The sequence below is a fragment of the Ovis canadensis genome, chromosome 1 (genome assembly GCF_042477335.2).
Source record: "Ovis canadensis isolate MfBH-ARS-UI-01 breed Bighorn chromosome 1, ARS-UI_OviCan_v2, whole genome shotgun sequence".
In the NCBI taxonomy this organism is placed as follows: domain Eukaryota; kingdom Metazoa; phylum Chordata; class Mammalia; order Artiodactyla; family Bovidae; genus Ovis; species Ovis canadensis.
In genome coordinates, this window is record NC_091245.1 from 182890641 (window position 1) to 182908632 (window position 17992).

Sequence of the window (17992 nt, forward strand, 5' to 3'; positions counted from 1 at the left end):
TATGGTAGTTAAAAAAAAAAACAGATTTAAACAGGTCAATAAAAAGAGAAGATACACAAGCTCTAAGATTCTATGTTACTAAATACCAATAAAAACTCATAAGCACTTTTAAAAGACTAATGCAAGTCAGTTGAATAAGTTTTCAATATCAGGAATTTGGTACTACCAAATAAATTATTTAATTAAATGCTTTGTATATTGAGTTGCCACTTTCTATATTTATAGAACATTAGCTAACTAGTATGGGATATAGTTCATAATAGCTTATCTATGTTAAAAATATAGATACTTGTCAGACAACTTGTAGAGCTGTTACCTAAAAGAAACATCACTAACAGAAATGCTTAGGAAAAAACATCAAGAGACTAGGATTTGATAAAGGATTTCTTTTGTGGCTCAGCTGGTAAAGAATCTGCCTGCAATGCGAGAGACCTGGCTTCAATCCCTGGGTTGGGAAGATCTCTGGAGAAGAGAAAGGCTACCCACTCCAGTATTCTGGCCTGGAGAATTCCATGGACTGTATAGCCCATGGGATAGCAAAGAGTCGGACACGACTGAGCGACTTTCACTTTCAGTTTCAGGATTTGATAAAGCTAAAGGATGATACTGCAGTCTTAAATTTTACATCTGGATTTTAGTTCCTTTTCAAAGATAATTATCTAATTTTTCCTTATTTTCTCTCTCACTTCCACTCAGCTGCAATGGAGACACATGCACAAATCAAGAAATCGTCTTGAATTTTCTTAATATCACTTAAATTTTCTGAATATGCCCCATGTGTCCACTAATAGCCAAATGCTTTCAAATCTGTTCAGCTAAATGGATCAATAACTACATCCAGCCTCACATCGTGGGGTTGCCAACATAGTGAAATTGAGCCAAACAGAAAATGTCTCTATGAGGACAAAAATTATTATCAACCCAGTTATCCTGAGAGATCTACTCTCCCCAAGTATTTGGAGAACTTAGCATACACATTATCTAGGGCAGTCAACAGTTGCTAAGATAATATTTGAGACTGAGAACAAAGAATTTGGATGAAATATTTGGGAACTAGAATCAGTGAGTTTTATAATAAACCAGTGTAATAGCTCAAGGACTACATCAAGCAAGAATCTTTCAAACTTGGAAGACACAAAATATGTACCAGTACAAGCAAACTGCTAACAAGCTTCTCTGTGTACTCAATCATACGACACAGCTGCAAACAACAATTGACCAGGTGCAACCAAGCTTTTGAGAATTCCTGCCTGTTGCCCAGAAACCACAACACCACACAGTTGAGGTTTTCAAACAGGTGCAAACATTTTTTTTTCCCATTACTCTAGTGCTTGAGACAGTGCAGCAGACAGGAAGTACATCTGCAACTACTCCTTACCTAAAGCAGCCACCACAGAAAACAAACTCAAAAGTAACACAAAAAAAGTTTTAAAACAATAGTGTCAAAAACAGTAGTTTTGCAATAGTCTCTGATCCCACATCAGGAGCCACTTTAATAGAACAGTTCCATAAAACAGTTTCTAAGATGAATGCTTTGTAACTAAAATTATTCTGCTTCCTCAAATCTTAGAAATGTTTATTTGATTCTTAAAATAGAGTGAAATGCAAGGTATATATAAAATGTAATATCCTTTGATGCTTGTCAATATTTGAAGGTACTCAAAAATTAACATTTTCACATTATGAAATCTGTAAGCAATTTTAATGCCCCCAAATGTAATCACTTACCAGCTAATATATAGATTAACATAACTATAGGTAATTCATATACATACCTGTGCAGCTATGGGGCACAGACAGACTTGTAATTTATCAGGTACTCTGAAATGTAAAACAAATATATTTTGTAAGTAAAAATAATTTTTGAAGTGGAGCCAGTATTTATGCTGAGACAATTTCTGCAGACAAGTAGAAAAGATTGTAGTCCTTAAACAAGTAGGCCATTTTATATCTGAATTTTCCCCATAGGATATTTCAGTTCACCTTAAATTCATATGTGTGAGTATATGCACACACAGCTTCCTGGAGCAATGTGATCAAAAACAAGTACCAGCAAGGGACTAAGACTCACCATGGTCTCTAAAATGAAAATATTTTTACCAGAGGATGAAATAAACACTTAAAAATGATTTTTTTCTTTGGTATTCTTCCATGACTAGTGCCTTCCTAATAGAAATATGACTGCTACTCAGATTCATCAACACTCAGTTTGGACTGGTGAGGAAGAAATGTGCTTTTGTAGAGCAGTCCACAGAAATGCATAAATAAATAAAAATAAGCTCTATGTTCATTAACTTAAAGTTACAACAGCAAATAGAAATGACATTTCTGTAAGAGGAAATGCTAAAGCCACATTAGATATGATGCCTCAATGCAACACAGTGAAAAAACTGCCATCGAAGTAGGTATTGGTAAAGAAGTCAGCTTAAACAAAGTATGCAGAGTGTACAATTAGACCAAAAAAATATCTGCATGAAGGTGGAAACTGTATTGCAAAATGCAGCCTCTGAACTACTGTGACCCTTAAACATATTTCGTAATCTCTCTGAAAGCAAACTAAAATATTTAATCTCTATACTTCTAAACATAGTTGATGACAGAAACATATTAAAGTCATTAAGTCTAGTTGATAAAACTTGCTTAAAAGTGTGAAAACAATAATCAATTTTTATGATGACAGTGAAACACCTCTTCATACACTTCTGAGGGGAGTAGGAATTGCTAAAATTTTTCTGGAAAACTATTAAGTAATATGATTAAGAATTTAAAACTCAGAATCTTTAATTCTACAGTAATTTTAATTCTAAACCTCTACCTTACATAACTGAACATCAACAGAGATTTATGTTAGCAAAAAACTAAAACTAACCTAGCTAAGCTAAATTTTCAACAGTAGAAAAATAATGTATAGCACATCCATATAAAGAAATATTCTAAAGTATGTTATAAACATACAGAGTACCAATTGTATGGACATAATAGAATTTGTGTGGCTGAGAGAAAAAATAAGAACACAAAAAATTAAATGATTATATTTGGGTAATAAGATTATTCATGATTTTAATTTTTTCTTTTTACTTTCATACATAGTTAATCACTATAATAAACATTATTTTTATAATAAGAAAAACATTAGTTGTCAGAGAAGGGTAAAGGAAAAAAGTTTTAGAGTGCCATATGGAAATGATAAATCTAACCTTCGTATGTGAAATAAATTAACTCAGTCACACATGAAATCCACTAAGAATACCTACAGTGAAAAACACATCCTCCCTGGTTCCTCATAGGGGTACAGCCAGGGTCTCTTCTATTCCATTGCTTTAGAATATAAACCAGTAATTTGATAACACATTTTTTAATCATCTTAGTAAAACTTCCTTAATTATGCAGAGTGAAATGATGGCAAGAACAATTTAGGACTACAAATCTGTTCAACTTATTACAAACTTATTTAATAAGTCAACAATATTTAGTGAGCATCTATTGCATGAAAGTACGGTTCAGCATTATACTATAAAAGATAAATTAGAAAACACCTTACCCTCATAGAACTAACAATTTAAAAGTACTTTTAAAATTAATGCATTTCTTTTGCTATCTCTCATACAGAGTTATTGTTACCATCTTTCTAAATTCCATGTATATGCATTAGTATACTGTACTGGTGTTTTTCCTTCTGGCTTACTTCACTCTGTATAATCGGCTCCAGTTTCATCCACCTCATTAGAACTGACTCAAATGCATTCTTTTTGATGGCTAAGTAATACTCCATTGTGTATATGTACCCCAGCTTTCTTATCCATTTGTCTGCTGACGGACATCTAGGTTGCTTCCATGTCCTGGCTATTATAAATAGTGCTGCGATGAACACTGGGGTATACATGTCTCTTTCAATTCTGGTTTCCTTGGTGTGTATGCCCAGCAGGGGGATTGCTGGGTCGTATGGCAGTTCTATTTCCAGGTTTGATGCATGATACAGGATGCTCGGGGCTGGTGTACTGGGATGACCCAGAGGGATGGTATGGGGAGGAAGGTGCGAGGGGGGTTCAGGATGGCGAACACAGGTACACTCGTGGCAGATTCATGTTGATGTATGGCACAACCAATACAATATTGTAAAGATTTAGCCTCCAATTAAAATAAGTAAATTTATATTTTAAAAAATTAATGTGTTCCTATTAATTTTACTGTGAATCCAAAACTGATCCAAAATAATAGTCTTTAAAAAACAACAACAAAAAAAACCCCAAAATTTAAAATATTTACTACAGCTCAGATAGAGACATAAACACAATACATACAGTTTACGAAACTTGTGACAGATCTGGCACACTTTGAGAAAACATATCAGGTTGACTTTTTTGTATGACTGAGCAAAAACTGATATTTACATAACACTCAAAAAGTCTTAAGTACATGAATGTGTATCACTTATAAAATGCCCTAGTAAATTACTATAAGTGTGTATTTTTTATCCTTCAGACTTTATTTTTTTGGTCTCCAAAATCACTGCAGATGGTGACTGCAGCCATGAAATTAAAAGACGCTTACTCCTTGGAAGAAAAGTTATGACCAACCTAGATAGCATATTCAAAAGCAGAGACATTACTTTGCCTACTAAGGTCCATCTAGTCAAGGCTATGGTTTTTCCTGTGGTCATGTATGGATGTGAGAGTTGGACTGTGAAGAAGGCTGAGCACCAAAGAATTGATGCTTTTGAACTGTGGTGTTGGAGAAGACTCTTGAGAGTCCCTTGGACCGCAAGGAGATCCAACCAGTCCATTCTGAAGGAGACCAGCCCTGGGATTTCTTTGGAAGGAATGGTGCTAAAGCTGAAACTCCAGTACTTTGGCCACCTCATGCGAAGAATTGACTCATTGGAAAAGACTCTGATGCTGGGAGGGATTGGGGGCAGGAGGAGAAGGGGATGACAGAGGATGAGCTTGCTGGATAGCATCACTGATTCTATGGATGTGAGTCTGAGTGAATTCTGGGAGTGGTGATGGACAGGGAGGCCTGGCGTGCTGCTATTCATGGGGTCGCAAAGAGTCGGACATGACTGAGTGACTGAACTGAACTGAATTGAGTCTAATTTTTGTTAATAGAATTATATTTTAGGAGACCAGTATGAAAGAAAATTGATTCAGTCTCAGATATCAGATGTGTAAGACTATCTCTGATTATCTAAAGCTACAGAAAACATATACACAATTATTAAGAAGATATAGTTATTTATTGTCATCCGAAGTAAATAAGTGAGTTACTTTCTAACTTTGCCAAAGACAATGCTGTACAATCACCTCCAGGGAAAGAAAAGAAGGCAAGGCTGGACAGACCAGGGCTGAGGGAATCCCTAGCCAAGGTGGGTGGTGGTGAGGGATGTGAAGCACTTGGCTGTGCAGATAAAAGAATGCAGCACACAGTATCCTTATGACCTGTAACCATAGTGGGCATTTGCCTCTCGGAAGCTAATGCCACACGATCGCCCTCTGGTTCAGTCAATGGGGGTCAGCCTGTGTGAGGCTGTGCCACACAGCAAGAGAAGCTATTTATGGGATCAAGGACTTGTGGGTCTGGGACAACAGCAGAGTTATATGAGGCAGGATGGTGGATAGCTGATTAGTTTTTGCTACCAGAGACACCTAGAATTGAGTTCTAGATCCCTCTTTTCAATTGTATGATCTTAAATGAATTACGTTTTCCCTGTCTGTAAAATGATGATCAAGCTCTCCTGACGGTGCAGTGGTAAAGAATACACCTGCCAATGCAGGAGATGTGAGATCAATCCCTGGGTCGGGAAGACCCACTGGAGAAGGAAGTTGCCACTTCAGTATTTAGTATTCAGGAGTTCCCACTCCCGTATTCCTGCCTGGGAAATCCCATAGACAGGGGAATCTGGCAGGCTACAACCCATGGGGTCGCAAAAGAGTCGGACATGACTTAGTGACTAAACAACAACAAAAATGATGATCATGTTACCTAACCTATAAGATTGTGCCTATGTATCCCTGGAAGCTCAGCCTGTAAAGAATCCACCTGCAATGCAGAAGACCCTGTTTCGATTCCTGGGTCCAGAAGATCCCCTGGAGAAGGGATAGGCTACCCACTCCACTATTCTTGGGCTTCCCTGGGTGGCTCAGATGGTAATGAATCCATCTGCAATGCGGGAGACCTGGGTTCAATACCTGGGTTGGGAAGATCCCCTGCATGGCAACCCACTCCAGTTTTCTTGCCTGGAGAATCCCCATGGACAAAGGAGCCTGGTGGGCTACAGTCCATGGGGTCCCAAAGAGTTGGACATGACTGAGTGACTAAGCACACATTATGTGCGATAGCACAGTATGAAAGCAAACATTGCTGAACGGAAGCTATTAGTATTGTCCTGGTTGCAGGAGGAAAGGAGAGGATGTTTGTACCTTTAAGCTAAAGAAGAAGTAAGGCGTTACAAAGATAGCTTGCTCAATATATCACTTTCTATTCTACAGCTCATCTAGGAGCCAGTCATGTGCTGGACGTTCACAGAACATTTCTGAATCACTAAACACTCGGACAATATTAATAGCTACAATGTGCGACTCTAACCAGCATTTTAAAGCACTGATTTGAGTACGCAAAAGGAAGGCAGTAATATGTGCCCATTTTTCTGAATGAAAAATGAAGGACCACTGTCTACACTTAACTGAAACAATCAGGAAATGGAACTATAAGGGCAAAGGTAAACATAATTATTCAGCTGGAATCAGGATCAGGTGTTGTAGGCTCCCTAAAAGTCACACACGAACAGTATCACTTTTTTAGGTATTCTAAAGAGACTCTGCAAATGACCTGAGTTCACATATAACACAGGGTTTTCCAAATAGAAGTAAAAAATATTACAACTGGCTTTGCTCTCAGGGCTTCAAATACAAAAATTAATACATACTGAGGTTTTAGACCTTCTGATTTGATCTGGAGGACAGCACAAAGAACTGTTACACAGTGTCTTTAGAATCCATTGCAGTTTACATAATCCCTAGAATTGTTTGGGTTTTATGAGGGTGAAGTTACTATCAGTACCATTCGTGATGGAGATATACTATAGAGGATTTATTTTTTAAGTTCTCTCTACTTCTAGGTTGGCATAGCTGTGTTCCCCAGTGGGAACTGAATAGGTCTAACTTTGTGCTGTGTTGACTAAAAGTTTATCTTCCCTTCATACTGGATGGGCCTGGCTAGTGATGGAAGAGGGGGTGTTTAATGTTACCTCTTGAGCCATTAATAAATCAAATACCTAATTCACTTATTGTGGTGCTGGAGAAGACTCTTGAGAGTTCCGAGATCAAATCAGTCAATCCTAAAGGAAATAAACACTGAATATTCATTGGAAGGACTGACACTGAAGCTGAAGCTCCAATACTTTGGCTACCTGATATGAAGAACCGACTCATTGGGAAAGAACTTGATGCTGGGTAAGATTAAGAGCAGGAGGAGAAGGGGATGACAGAGAATGAGACGGTTGGATAGCATCACTGACTCAATGGACATCAGTTTAGGCGAACTCCAGGAGATAGTGAAGGACACGGAAGCCTGGTGTGATACAGTTCATGGAGTCCCAAAGCGTCTGACACGACTTAGCAACTGAACAACAACAACAGTAATTCACTTAAGGCACTGAAAAGAGTCTCAGCTGGGTCTGCAGGAGAAATGGCTCCATAAAAGAGCTCTGAGCCTAAATTTAAACTAAAAAATATTTCCCCCATGACTGAATGAGCATTCTTAGGAATATATAGTGTTTTACATTTTAAATTTGGCCTATTTTAAGAAAAGATACTATGTAATCTAAAATACTTTTATTTTATTTAATATGTATTCACTTCTTCCAGACCTACAATTGATCTGGGTGCTCAATCATTATTATATTATAAAATGTTTTAATAACCAATAAAGCCAGCTTATTTTTTTACATTGAGGTGTCCTGAATTCTGGAGTTTACCTGAACTGAAAGTTTATGAAGATTAAGAGGAATATAATTTTAAAAGCAGATTTGAAAGACTTGTTATTTATGCTTATTTTTATAAATTACTAAGTTAGATTTAGCCCTATCAGAAAGGAGAATAAAGAGAAGCAAAAGTTATCTATTTATCAGCTCTGTGAATGGGAAACAGATAAAAGGCAATAAGGAAGGAAAAGGAAATCATATGATAAACACCCGTTAATCCAAAGGCATAGTTGGTCTGTCTAGACTTTAGGTCACACTTGCTCTAATAAAGCTACAGAGTGTAATAAAAGCTAAGCCTACACAATAATTCTGTATGTAAAATTTCTATTATTATTGGCTACCACTTGAAACAATTTAATATCAAATTTTATGTATAAACATGATGAATCTGGACTCTCCATAGGACCCTGATCCACAATATACTTAATATTAATAATTCTATCCTGTAAGTCACACTTTGGAATTTATTAAATAGAAAATAGTTGTTTAATAGATGACTTTTAAAACTTAACTTGTACATTAAAGTTTAAGGGTTAGCAAAGAAAATTAACAAAATTGAAGCTTAGAAAAATGTTAAAAATAATATTTTCAAAATATTCTCAACTTGAAGCTATGATTATGGAGAAGATTTATTTGTATGGAATGTGATAATTCTACTGACCAGCTTGTACACATTCCTGGGGTCTTAATTTAGGTGTTACCTCCTCGAGAATCTGATGTCCTGTGTTTAAACTTGTCATAATAATCATCACACATTGTAACTGTCTTTCACACAAGACTGTAAAACAGGAAACACAGGTTTTGTCTTATTCACCATTATGTCATTAGTTCCTAGTACAGAACCAAATGAACTAATAGTAGCTGTGGGTTAAATGGGGCTTGCCTTGTGGCTCAAACAGTGAAGAATCTACCTGCACTGCAGGAGACCTGAGTTCAGTCCCTGGGTCAGGAAGATCCCTGGAGAAGGGAATGGCTACCCACTCTAGTATTCTTGCCTGGAGAATTCTGTGGACAGAGGAGCCTGGCAGGCTACAGTCCATGAGTTCACAAAGAGTTGGACATGACTGAGTGACTAACACACACATGGGTTAAATATTGGGTATTTGGGTTAAATATTGGGTATAGGAATACTGAATGAATTGTGTTACATCTATTCCTAATGATTAAATAATTCACAATGCATTGAAAAATTAAAGAGCTACATCTCTAAACAAAATATTTTTCAATCTTTAAAGGCCTGATCTTGCACCTTCTTTCTTTGACTCTTCTTTCCTGTTTTTCCTCTTAATCAGTACAAAACTAAATTATCAGAATCTGAGTTTCAAATTTAATAACAGATCACAAAGCCTGATTGGTTTGATCCCAAGGTGGACAGGTTGATCCTTATCTCCCTCTTCAGCAGATAGCTGGTATGCTAGAATTTGACACACACAGGTCCCTGAAAGAGCTCTGCAGTTCCTAACCAATTGTGTAGTTCTTCTCGGTCTCAGAGAGACTGGATCTGACTACTGTTCCTGAGACAGACCCAACTATTATTTTATTCTTTCTAGAATCCACTGCAGTTTGAATTATCCATGTGGTTACTGGTTTAGCTGTTTATTCCCTCTCCCTCACTAGGTTGTACATGCTAGAGAGGCCACATTATTCTGTTCAGCACTCTATACCCAGGGTCTGGTTTAGTGCCTGACACACAATAAAACACTCCATAAATATTGGTCAGATGTGTAAATATAAGGTTTGGAGCAGCAGTTTTCAATCAAGAGAGACTGTAAAATTAGATAGGTAACAGCTACCCCTACTGTTGTTTTCTCTACATTCCAAGTCTATCTGCCACAGGGAAGACTTGAAGCTATAGGCACTCTTTTATTATAAATTTTGTTCAATCAATGGCAAACTGCAAAAGCAATACTAGGGAGGCAGGAGGTACAATATCTAGGAGATGCAATGGAATTATAATAACAGCAACCATTTCCAATAAGAAGTTTAGGATTTTAATTCCAGCTTACTAAGTGTGGATCCTAGGGGAACTTACATATTCTCCCTAAATACTCAGTCTCATCTTATTTAAAATGGGGTGGCTTTTGTCTAACATGCAGAGTTTTTAATGGTAATTGAATAAGATTGTATATATGAAAGCAACTGATAGTATAATTCATGGCATTTAGGAGAAGGGGCTTACTGCAAATTAGTTCTTTTGTGTTGGCCAGCCAATGTCTGCAGCAAAATAGAGAGATGATTTGACTAAAAGCCCAGGAATGGACATTTTGGGTAGAGAAAAAGAAAAGAAAAAGGATTTAAAGGCAAGAAAAAAGTAAGTAGATGTGAGGGACAATAACTTAAAAAAAAACCCAAAAAACATAAGATAGAGCAGTAGGAACATAAAAGCCATTAGAAATGGAAAGAATTTTAACATAAAGAAAAAACTGACAAAAAATCTGTTAGCTTTTTCTTAGGTGACACACCTTTCCCACATATAAATAAAATAATTACTACAATTACAGTTGGTAGAAAAATCAACTGAAATGTATATTAAATACCTATTAAAGATTTAACAGGAGAAAGCAATGGCACCCCACTCCAGTACTCTTGCATGGAGAATCCCATGGACAGAGAAGCCTGGTAGGCTGCAGTCCATGGGGTTGCTAAGAGTCGGACACGACTGAGTGACTTCACTTTCACTTTTCACTTTCATGCATTGGAGAAGGAAATGGCAACCCACTCCAGTGTTCTCGCCTGGAGAATCCCAGGGACTGGGGAGCCTGGTGGGCTGCCATCTATGGGGTCGCACAGAATCGGACACAACTAAAGCGACTTAGCAGCAGCAGTAGCAGCAGAGATTTAACGTTCTTCACAGGAATTCACAGGCTGAAAACTCAACCTGTGTAAATATAGCTGTGAACTTTATTATTTACTTTGATAAGGCAAAAGCATATCCTCTTCTGTGTACTACCTGCAGAGTTGTAAAAGGCAAATGTGTACCAGCTCTTTAGGTACAATTACAGGGCATCAGAATTTGGCCCCTTCTTTGCATTTGTGATTATCATACAGCGGCACTGGAAGAAACTGAATATTATGAAAACTTTATTGAAAGTTCATTTTCCATGTTGTTGTTGTTGTTGCTCAGTCACATCTGGCTCTTTGTGACCCCATGAACCGCAGCACACCAGGCTTCCCTGTCCTTCACCATCGTCTGGAGCTTCCTCAATCTCATGCCCATCAAGTCGGTGATGCCATACAACCATCTCATCCTCTGTCATTCCTCTGCTCTTACCTTCTTTCTTTCTCAGATCAGGGTCTTTTTCAGCGAATCAGGCTCTTCACATCATGTGGCCAAAGTATTGGAACTTCAGCTTCAGTATCAGTCCTTCCAATGAACATTCAGGGTTGATTTCCTTTAGGATGGACTGGTTGGATCTCCTTGCAGTCCAAGGGATTCTCAAGAGTCTTCTCCAACACCACAGTTCAAAAGCATCAATTCTTTGGTGCTCAACTTTCCTTATGGTCCAACTCTCACATCCATACATGACTACTGGGAAAACCATAGCTTTCACTAGATGGATCTTTGTAGCAAAGTAGTGTCTCTGCTTTTTATTATGTTGTCTAGGTTTGTCATAGCTTTTCTTCCAAGGAGCAAGTGTCTTTTAATGTTACAGCTGCAGTCACCATCTGCAGTGATTTTGGAGCCCAAGAAAACAGTCTGTCACTGTTTCCATTGCTTCCCCATCTACTTGCCATGAAGTCTTGGGATTGGATGTCAGTTTTTTGAACGTTGAGTTTTAAGCCAGCTTTTTCACTCTGCTCTTTCATCTTCATTAAGAGGCTCTTTACCTCTTTGCTTCCTGCCATAATGTGGAGTCATCCGCATATCTGAGGTTATTGATATTTCTCCTGGCAATCTTGATTCCAGCTTGTGCTTCATCCAGCCCAGTATTTTGCATGATGCACTCTCCATATAAGTTAAATAAGCAGGGTGACAATAAACAGCCTTGATGTACTCCTTTACCAATTGTTCAAGCAACAATTGAACCAGTCCATTGTTTCATGTTCATTTCTAATTGTTGTTTCTTGACCTGCATACAGGTTTCCTAGGAGTCAGATAAGGTGCCTTTTAGTCCATCCTAAAGGAGACCAGTCCTGGGTGTTCACTGGAAGGACTGATGCTGAGGCTGAAACTCCAATACTTTGGCCACCTCATGCGAAGACTTGACTCATTGGAAAAGACTCTGATGCTGGGAGGGATTGGGGGCAGGAGGAGAAGGGGATGACAGAGGATGAGATGGCTGGATGGCATCACTGACTTGATGCACATGAGTCTGAGTGAACTCCAGGAGTTGGTGATGGACAGGGAGGCCCGGCGTGCTGCGATTCATGGGGTCGCAAACAGCTGGACATGACTGAGCGACTGAACTGAACTGAACTGAACTGAAAGTATCATTTAAGATACTTTTCAGTATCATTTTTCATAATTAGTTGCTTTCATTTTCTTACTACTTTAGTCAAACTTATGTCAGCTTCTTCATTAAAATTGTTTTCTGTCTAAGTATTGCCTCTGATGTGTTTTTGTGTGTATTCTTTGGTCTCTTCTCAAAATAAGAAAAAGAATAAAAGGTCTTAGAAGCATTGCATATCAACAGTAGGCACCATGCAACCTCAAAGAATGCCCACCTGATATCAATAAGTTCATTAGAAGAGTTCATTTGAAATTACAACCTTTGTCTACTTGTGATAAACTGACTTTTAAGTCTATCTATGTTCTCTATACGACTGCCATCTTCATGAGGGCTGGAATCTTGCCTATTTTACTTTCCTTTCTATCATCACCACCCAGTTCAGGGAGAGGCACACAATATACAGCCACTGAATATTTTACCCATTAAGCTAACATTTATTGCATCTTTATTTTGAGCCAGTCATTATTTTAGGTGGTAAAGATATAGGGATGAACAAAACAGATGAAAATTTCTAATCTCAAGGAAGTTATGTATTTGTGTGAGTAACTGCCAATAAGCAAGGAAAATAATTTGAATGCATAAAATGATAGACAATGGTCAATGCTAAGAATGAAAATGAAGCGAGGAAAGGAGAAATACATTCTAAGGCGGGAAATTTGTGGTTAAAATTTCAGATAGGATGGGTAGTGATGGTATCACTGAATGATCACATTCAGGTAAAGACCTGAATAAATACAAAAATGAGTTAGGAAGGTATCCTCGGGGAAAAAAATACAAACAAAAACATTTAAGCCAAAGGAATGGTAAAAATTCCCCTGGGAGAAGTATGCTCTACTCTTCTCTATAAAATCTTAGAAATGTTCCTGTTAAAACATATTGAAAACAGAAAATATACAAACATATACACTAACAAAACCTTTAAAATGTTTAATCTTTCAATAAATTAAAATTCTAAAAAGACAGGAAGAAAAGGAATGTGAAGGGCAAGGCCTTATGATGTTCCCACAACATCCCGGGGGTATTATCCAATTCAGCAATAATCAGGAAGACTCAGGGACAAAAGGCAGTTGTACAATAATGGCAATCACAGAGAATGGCCATCAGGTAATATGCATGGACTGCCTAGAGAAAGAAAGAAGAAGAAGGAAAAAAAACAACTCTCTAGGAGGACACCTTCAACAACCTAGATCATGTGGGGGTCTCACAGGTAAAGCAAGCCCCAATTAAGAAGAGCTTACATATCAGAAATATCAGAGATAAAGGAAAGCTTTTCCGTATGAATCAGCAGGCACAAAAGTGCTTTGAGGGCACAGCTTTAAGAACTGAAATGAGAGAATATTAATATCAGAATTTAGTGGGATAAAATATTTAAAATGATAAAAAAATTTACAGAAAGAGGCAAACATAAGAAAAAACATGAAAAAGCAGATGTGATAGGAATAAAATTTATATTAAAGTTAACATTTGAAATGAGGCTACATCACATTAGATGCCAGACAAGGGAAGAATTACTGAAATGAAAGATAATTCTATGGAATTTACCTAGAATAAAAAGATTAAAATGAAAAATTTAAGAAAAGAGATTAAGAAATATGAAGAACAGAATAAAAATATCTAACATACGTCTGAAGTTTAGTTGGGAATGAGAAAATAAAGACAAATAGGCAACATCTCAAAGCAATAATGGACCCTTTTCAAAACTGAGAAAGATATGAAACGTCAGATGTATAAAGCAAGTCTTAAGAATAATAATTAAAAATAAATTCAAACCTAGAGACATTATAATGAACACTGTATCACTGATGATCCAATCAAAGAAAACACAACTCGTAGTGTTTAAAATGAGATAATATGAAGTAGGCAGACGAGGCTGATAAGTGAACCAAGGTATGGTGACACAACCCAGAAATTTTTTAGCAATGACAAGGGACAGAGGGGTAAAATAGGGAGTCCTGGTGAACCAGCTGGGTCACCACAGAGAAGTAGCGGTACTTGGAAATGTAACCCAAGTTGACAAAGGAGGAATATTTTTATTTCTTCTTTCCTCCAGTCAGTTACCAATGATTCCCATTGGATGAGCCCAGGCAGAAGAAAACTGATTTTGGAGCCTAGGAAATTCATCCTGAATTGTCAGCTATCTTCAAAAACAACCAAGAAGAAGAGAAAAGAATGAATTTTAGAGTCAAAAAATCCACAATCTGTACAAATGCCAAAGACAGAGAGTAAGGACAAATTATCTATGGAGGAAGCTCAAGTAAACTGATAGTTAACACCTCACCAGCAACAACAGTCTAGAAAACAGTGGAATAGTATCTTCAAAGTATTGAGGGAAAATAAGTACCGTAGTTTATATAGTCAATAAAATGTCATTTTAAAAGTGAGAATATCAAAATCAAAACTGCAATGAGACATAACTTCATACCAGTCAAAATGGCCATCATCAAAAAGTCTACCAATAATAAATGCTGAAGAGGGTATGAAGAAGATGGAATCCTCTCATACACTGCGGGCAGGAATGTAAACTGGTGCAGTCACAATGGAGAACAGTATGGGGCTTCCTTAAAAAATTAAAAATAGAGCTACCGTATGATCCAGCATCCCACTCATGGGCAGATGCCCAGAAAAAACAAAAGCTCTAATTCAAAAGATACATGCACCACGATGTTCATAGCAGCATTATTTACAATAGTGAAGACAAGCATCCTAAATGTCCACTGACAGATGAATGGATAGCAATATATACAATGGTATATATATATATATATATATAATATATATAAATATAAAAATATAAAATTTAAATTTATGTATCTATAAAGGCTTCCCTTATATATTCATAAGGGATTCCATGGTGGCTCAGATGGTAAAGAATCTGCCTGCAATGCAGAAGACCAGGGTTCAATCCTTGCATTGGTAAAATCCCCTGGAGAAGTGAATGGCTACCCATTCCCATGTTCTTGCCTGGGAAATCCCATGGAGAAAGGAGCCTGGCAAGCTACAGTCAGGGGGTCACAAAGAATCGGACATGACTTAGCAACTAACACTTTCACAAACTCACAAGTGCTTCCCAGGTGGCTCAGTGGTAAAGAATCTACCTGCCAATGCAAAGAGATACAGAAGACACATGTTCAGTCCCTAGGCTGGGAAGATTCCCTGAAGGAGGGCCTGGCAACCCACTTCAATATTCTTGCCTGGAGAATCCCATAGACAGAGGAGCCTGGCATGCTACAGTCCATAGTGTCCCAAAGAGTCTGACACAACTGACGTTCAGGAAATTCAGGAGACATGGGTTTGATCCCTGGGTCAGGAAGATCTGGAGGAGGAGATGGCAACCCACTCCAGTATTCTGGACTTGGAAATCCCATGGACAGAGGAGCCTAGTGGGTACAGTCACAAGGAGTCAGACATGACTTAGTGACTGAGCATACATGTACATGAACAACTGTATGCTATTTATTTGAGCCAATTATTAAAGCTATTCTAAAACTTAAAGGACATTTTTGTTGAAAATAAAACTAGCTTGAGAGGAATTAGAAAACCTGGATAGATTTTTATATATTAAAATATTACCTAAGCAGTTAGAAATCTAGATAAACACACACACACACATACACATACAGGTACCTACACAAGTCCAAGTATACTTAAAGGCAACACAATAAACCTTTAAAAACCAGTATAGTCTGTTATAAAAACTATACTGAAAAAACTGGAATAGCATCTTAACTTATTATACAAGACTATTAAATATTCATACCAAATTAGAAAAAGGCATTATAAGAAAAGAAAATTATTTTCTATAATAAGGATTAAGAAGCACAACCAAGCAAAGAGCATTTAGGAAAAAACAAAAGGTAACAAGAACTATCATTTATCTAACCTCCACTAAGTGATTTGCAAGAGTCCTGCATATATAATTTAATCTATACATCATCCATATAAGGTAGAGTTATTTGCATCTTTATCATCATTTTATAAAGGCAGAAAATGGTGTTCTAAGAAAAGAAACTGTCTCAAGGTCATAGACTTAATAAGTGGCAGAGCGTGATATTAGGAGACTAAAGCCTATTACTTAAAGACTATATTTTACTGTTTCTTCATCTTTAAAAAATATATTCAAGTGCAACATTGTAATATCTAAAGAACACTAAATATAATTTTGAGTGCAATATTATTTTTAGCTTTCAGTAATTTTACTGTAATATGCCTAGGCATTGTTTTCATCAAATTTGTTGTGTCTGGGGTTTGGTAAATTCCTTGAATATGCATGTCTTTCAAAACCTTTAGGAAGCTTTTACTTTTATTCTTAAAATACTTAAATAATTTTCCTGCCCATTCTCAACTGCATATATAGTAGATGCTTTAAAATTTTCCTTCAGGCTTCTGAGTTTCTGCTTATTCTTTCCATTCTTTTTTTTAATTACTCTTTTTCAGATTGGATGAATTCTATTTATTTATCTCAAGTTCACTCGCATCCTTCAGCCACATCCATTATGCTATTAATCCTACTTGGTAATTTATTTCAGATAATGTATTTTTCTGTTCTAAAATTTTCATTCTTTAATACAGATACATATTTTAGAATTTCTCTGCTGATATTTCCTATCTTTTTATTCATATTAACCATATTTTCTTTTATTTCATTCAGCTGTTATAATTAATAATTCAGCTTCTTTCCATTTCTTTTCTGATAATTTTAATATCTGAGTCATTTCAGAATTTTCATCTATTGATTTTCTTTCCCTTTGAGAAAGGATTACAATTTACCATGTTTTTTGTATCTGAACTACTTTGGGGTTGTATCTTGGACACTGTCAATGTTAACGGTAAAAATTCTGGATTCAGTTATACAGAAACAGAGAAAGCTGGTGTTTTTGTTCCAGCCAGTCATTAGCTTGGCTTATCTCAAGCTGCAAACTCTGTCCTATTCAGACCTGTTCCAATTGCTTTCAGTCTGCCCTGTGCGTGTATGGTTCTGGGGTCAGCCAAAAAGTGGTAGGCAGAGCTTGAATATGGAATTTGAGTTTTCCCATCTCTGTCTCCTTCTTTCTTTAAGTCACCTCTCACTCTCTGGCATCCCTGTCCCTTCCCATATTCCTCCAGTCTGAAAGCATCAGGCTCTCTTTTGAAGTTTAGTTTCTTTTTTTGCCACTACAACTGCAGACGCTCTCAAGAAAAGCCACAAAAATGTGAAATTCACCCACCCTCTGCTAATTGCTTAATACAAGTTTCAACTCCCTTCTAAAAAGCTTCCTTCTATTATTGTTCATTCTCCAAAATGCTAATATCATTGTATTTTGTTTTGTTTTTCTTTGGTTTTGTTTCTGGTTAGAGCTTATGGTTGTTATTTGTAGGTGGGTTATTTGATTAGAGATTTATTTCTCCACACCAGAAGTAACTCATAAATTATGCTTAATTCTGGGAATAGAAGGATCTAAATAGGTACCAAGAAGTACAGATAGAATTTGAAGTCAATGGGCTAGAAACACATCACTTGCTTTTGGAAGAGGCTTAAACAATAACACATGAAGAAAGAGGAAAATAAAGTGGATAATAAGCAAAT

The 17992-nt window shown here is 36.9% G+C and overlaps 1 protein-coding gene across 38 annotated transcripts in view; it reads right to left on the reverse strand.

Moving 5' to 3' along the window:
• The window catches only part of ZBTB20 (zinc finger and BTB domain containing 20), an 838712-nt gene that overhangs the window by 609724 nt on the left and 210996 nt on the right, over window positions 1–17992 (reverse strand). For all 38 annotated transcript variants that reach the window (XM_069553780.1, XM_069553617.1, XM_069553866.1 and 35 more), the window contains one exon: window positions 1776–1821. The gene's annotated coding sequence lies outside the window, so the exon portion shown is untranslated. The remainder of the gene's footprint in view (window positions 1–1775; window positions 1822–17992) is intronic.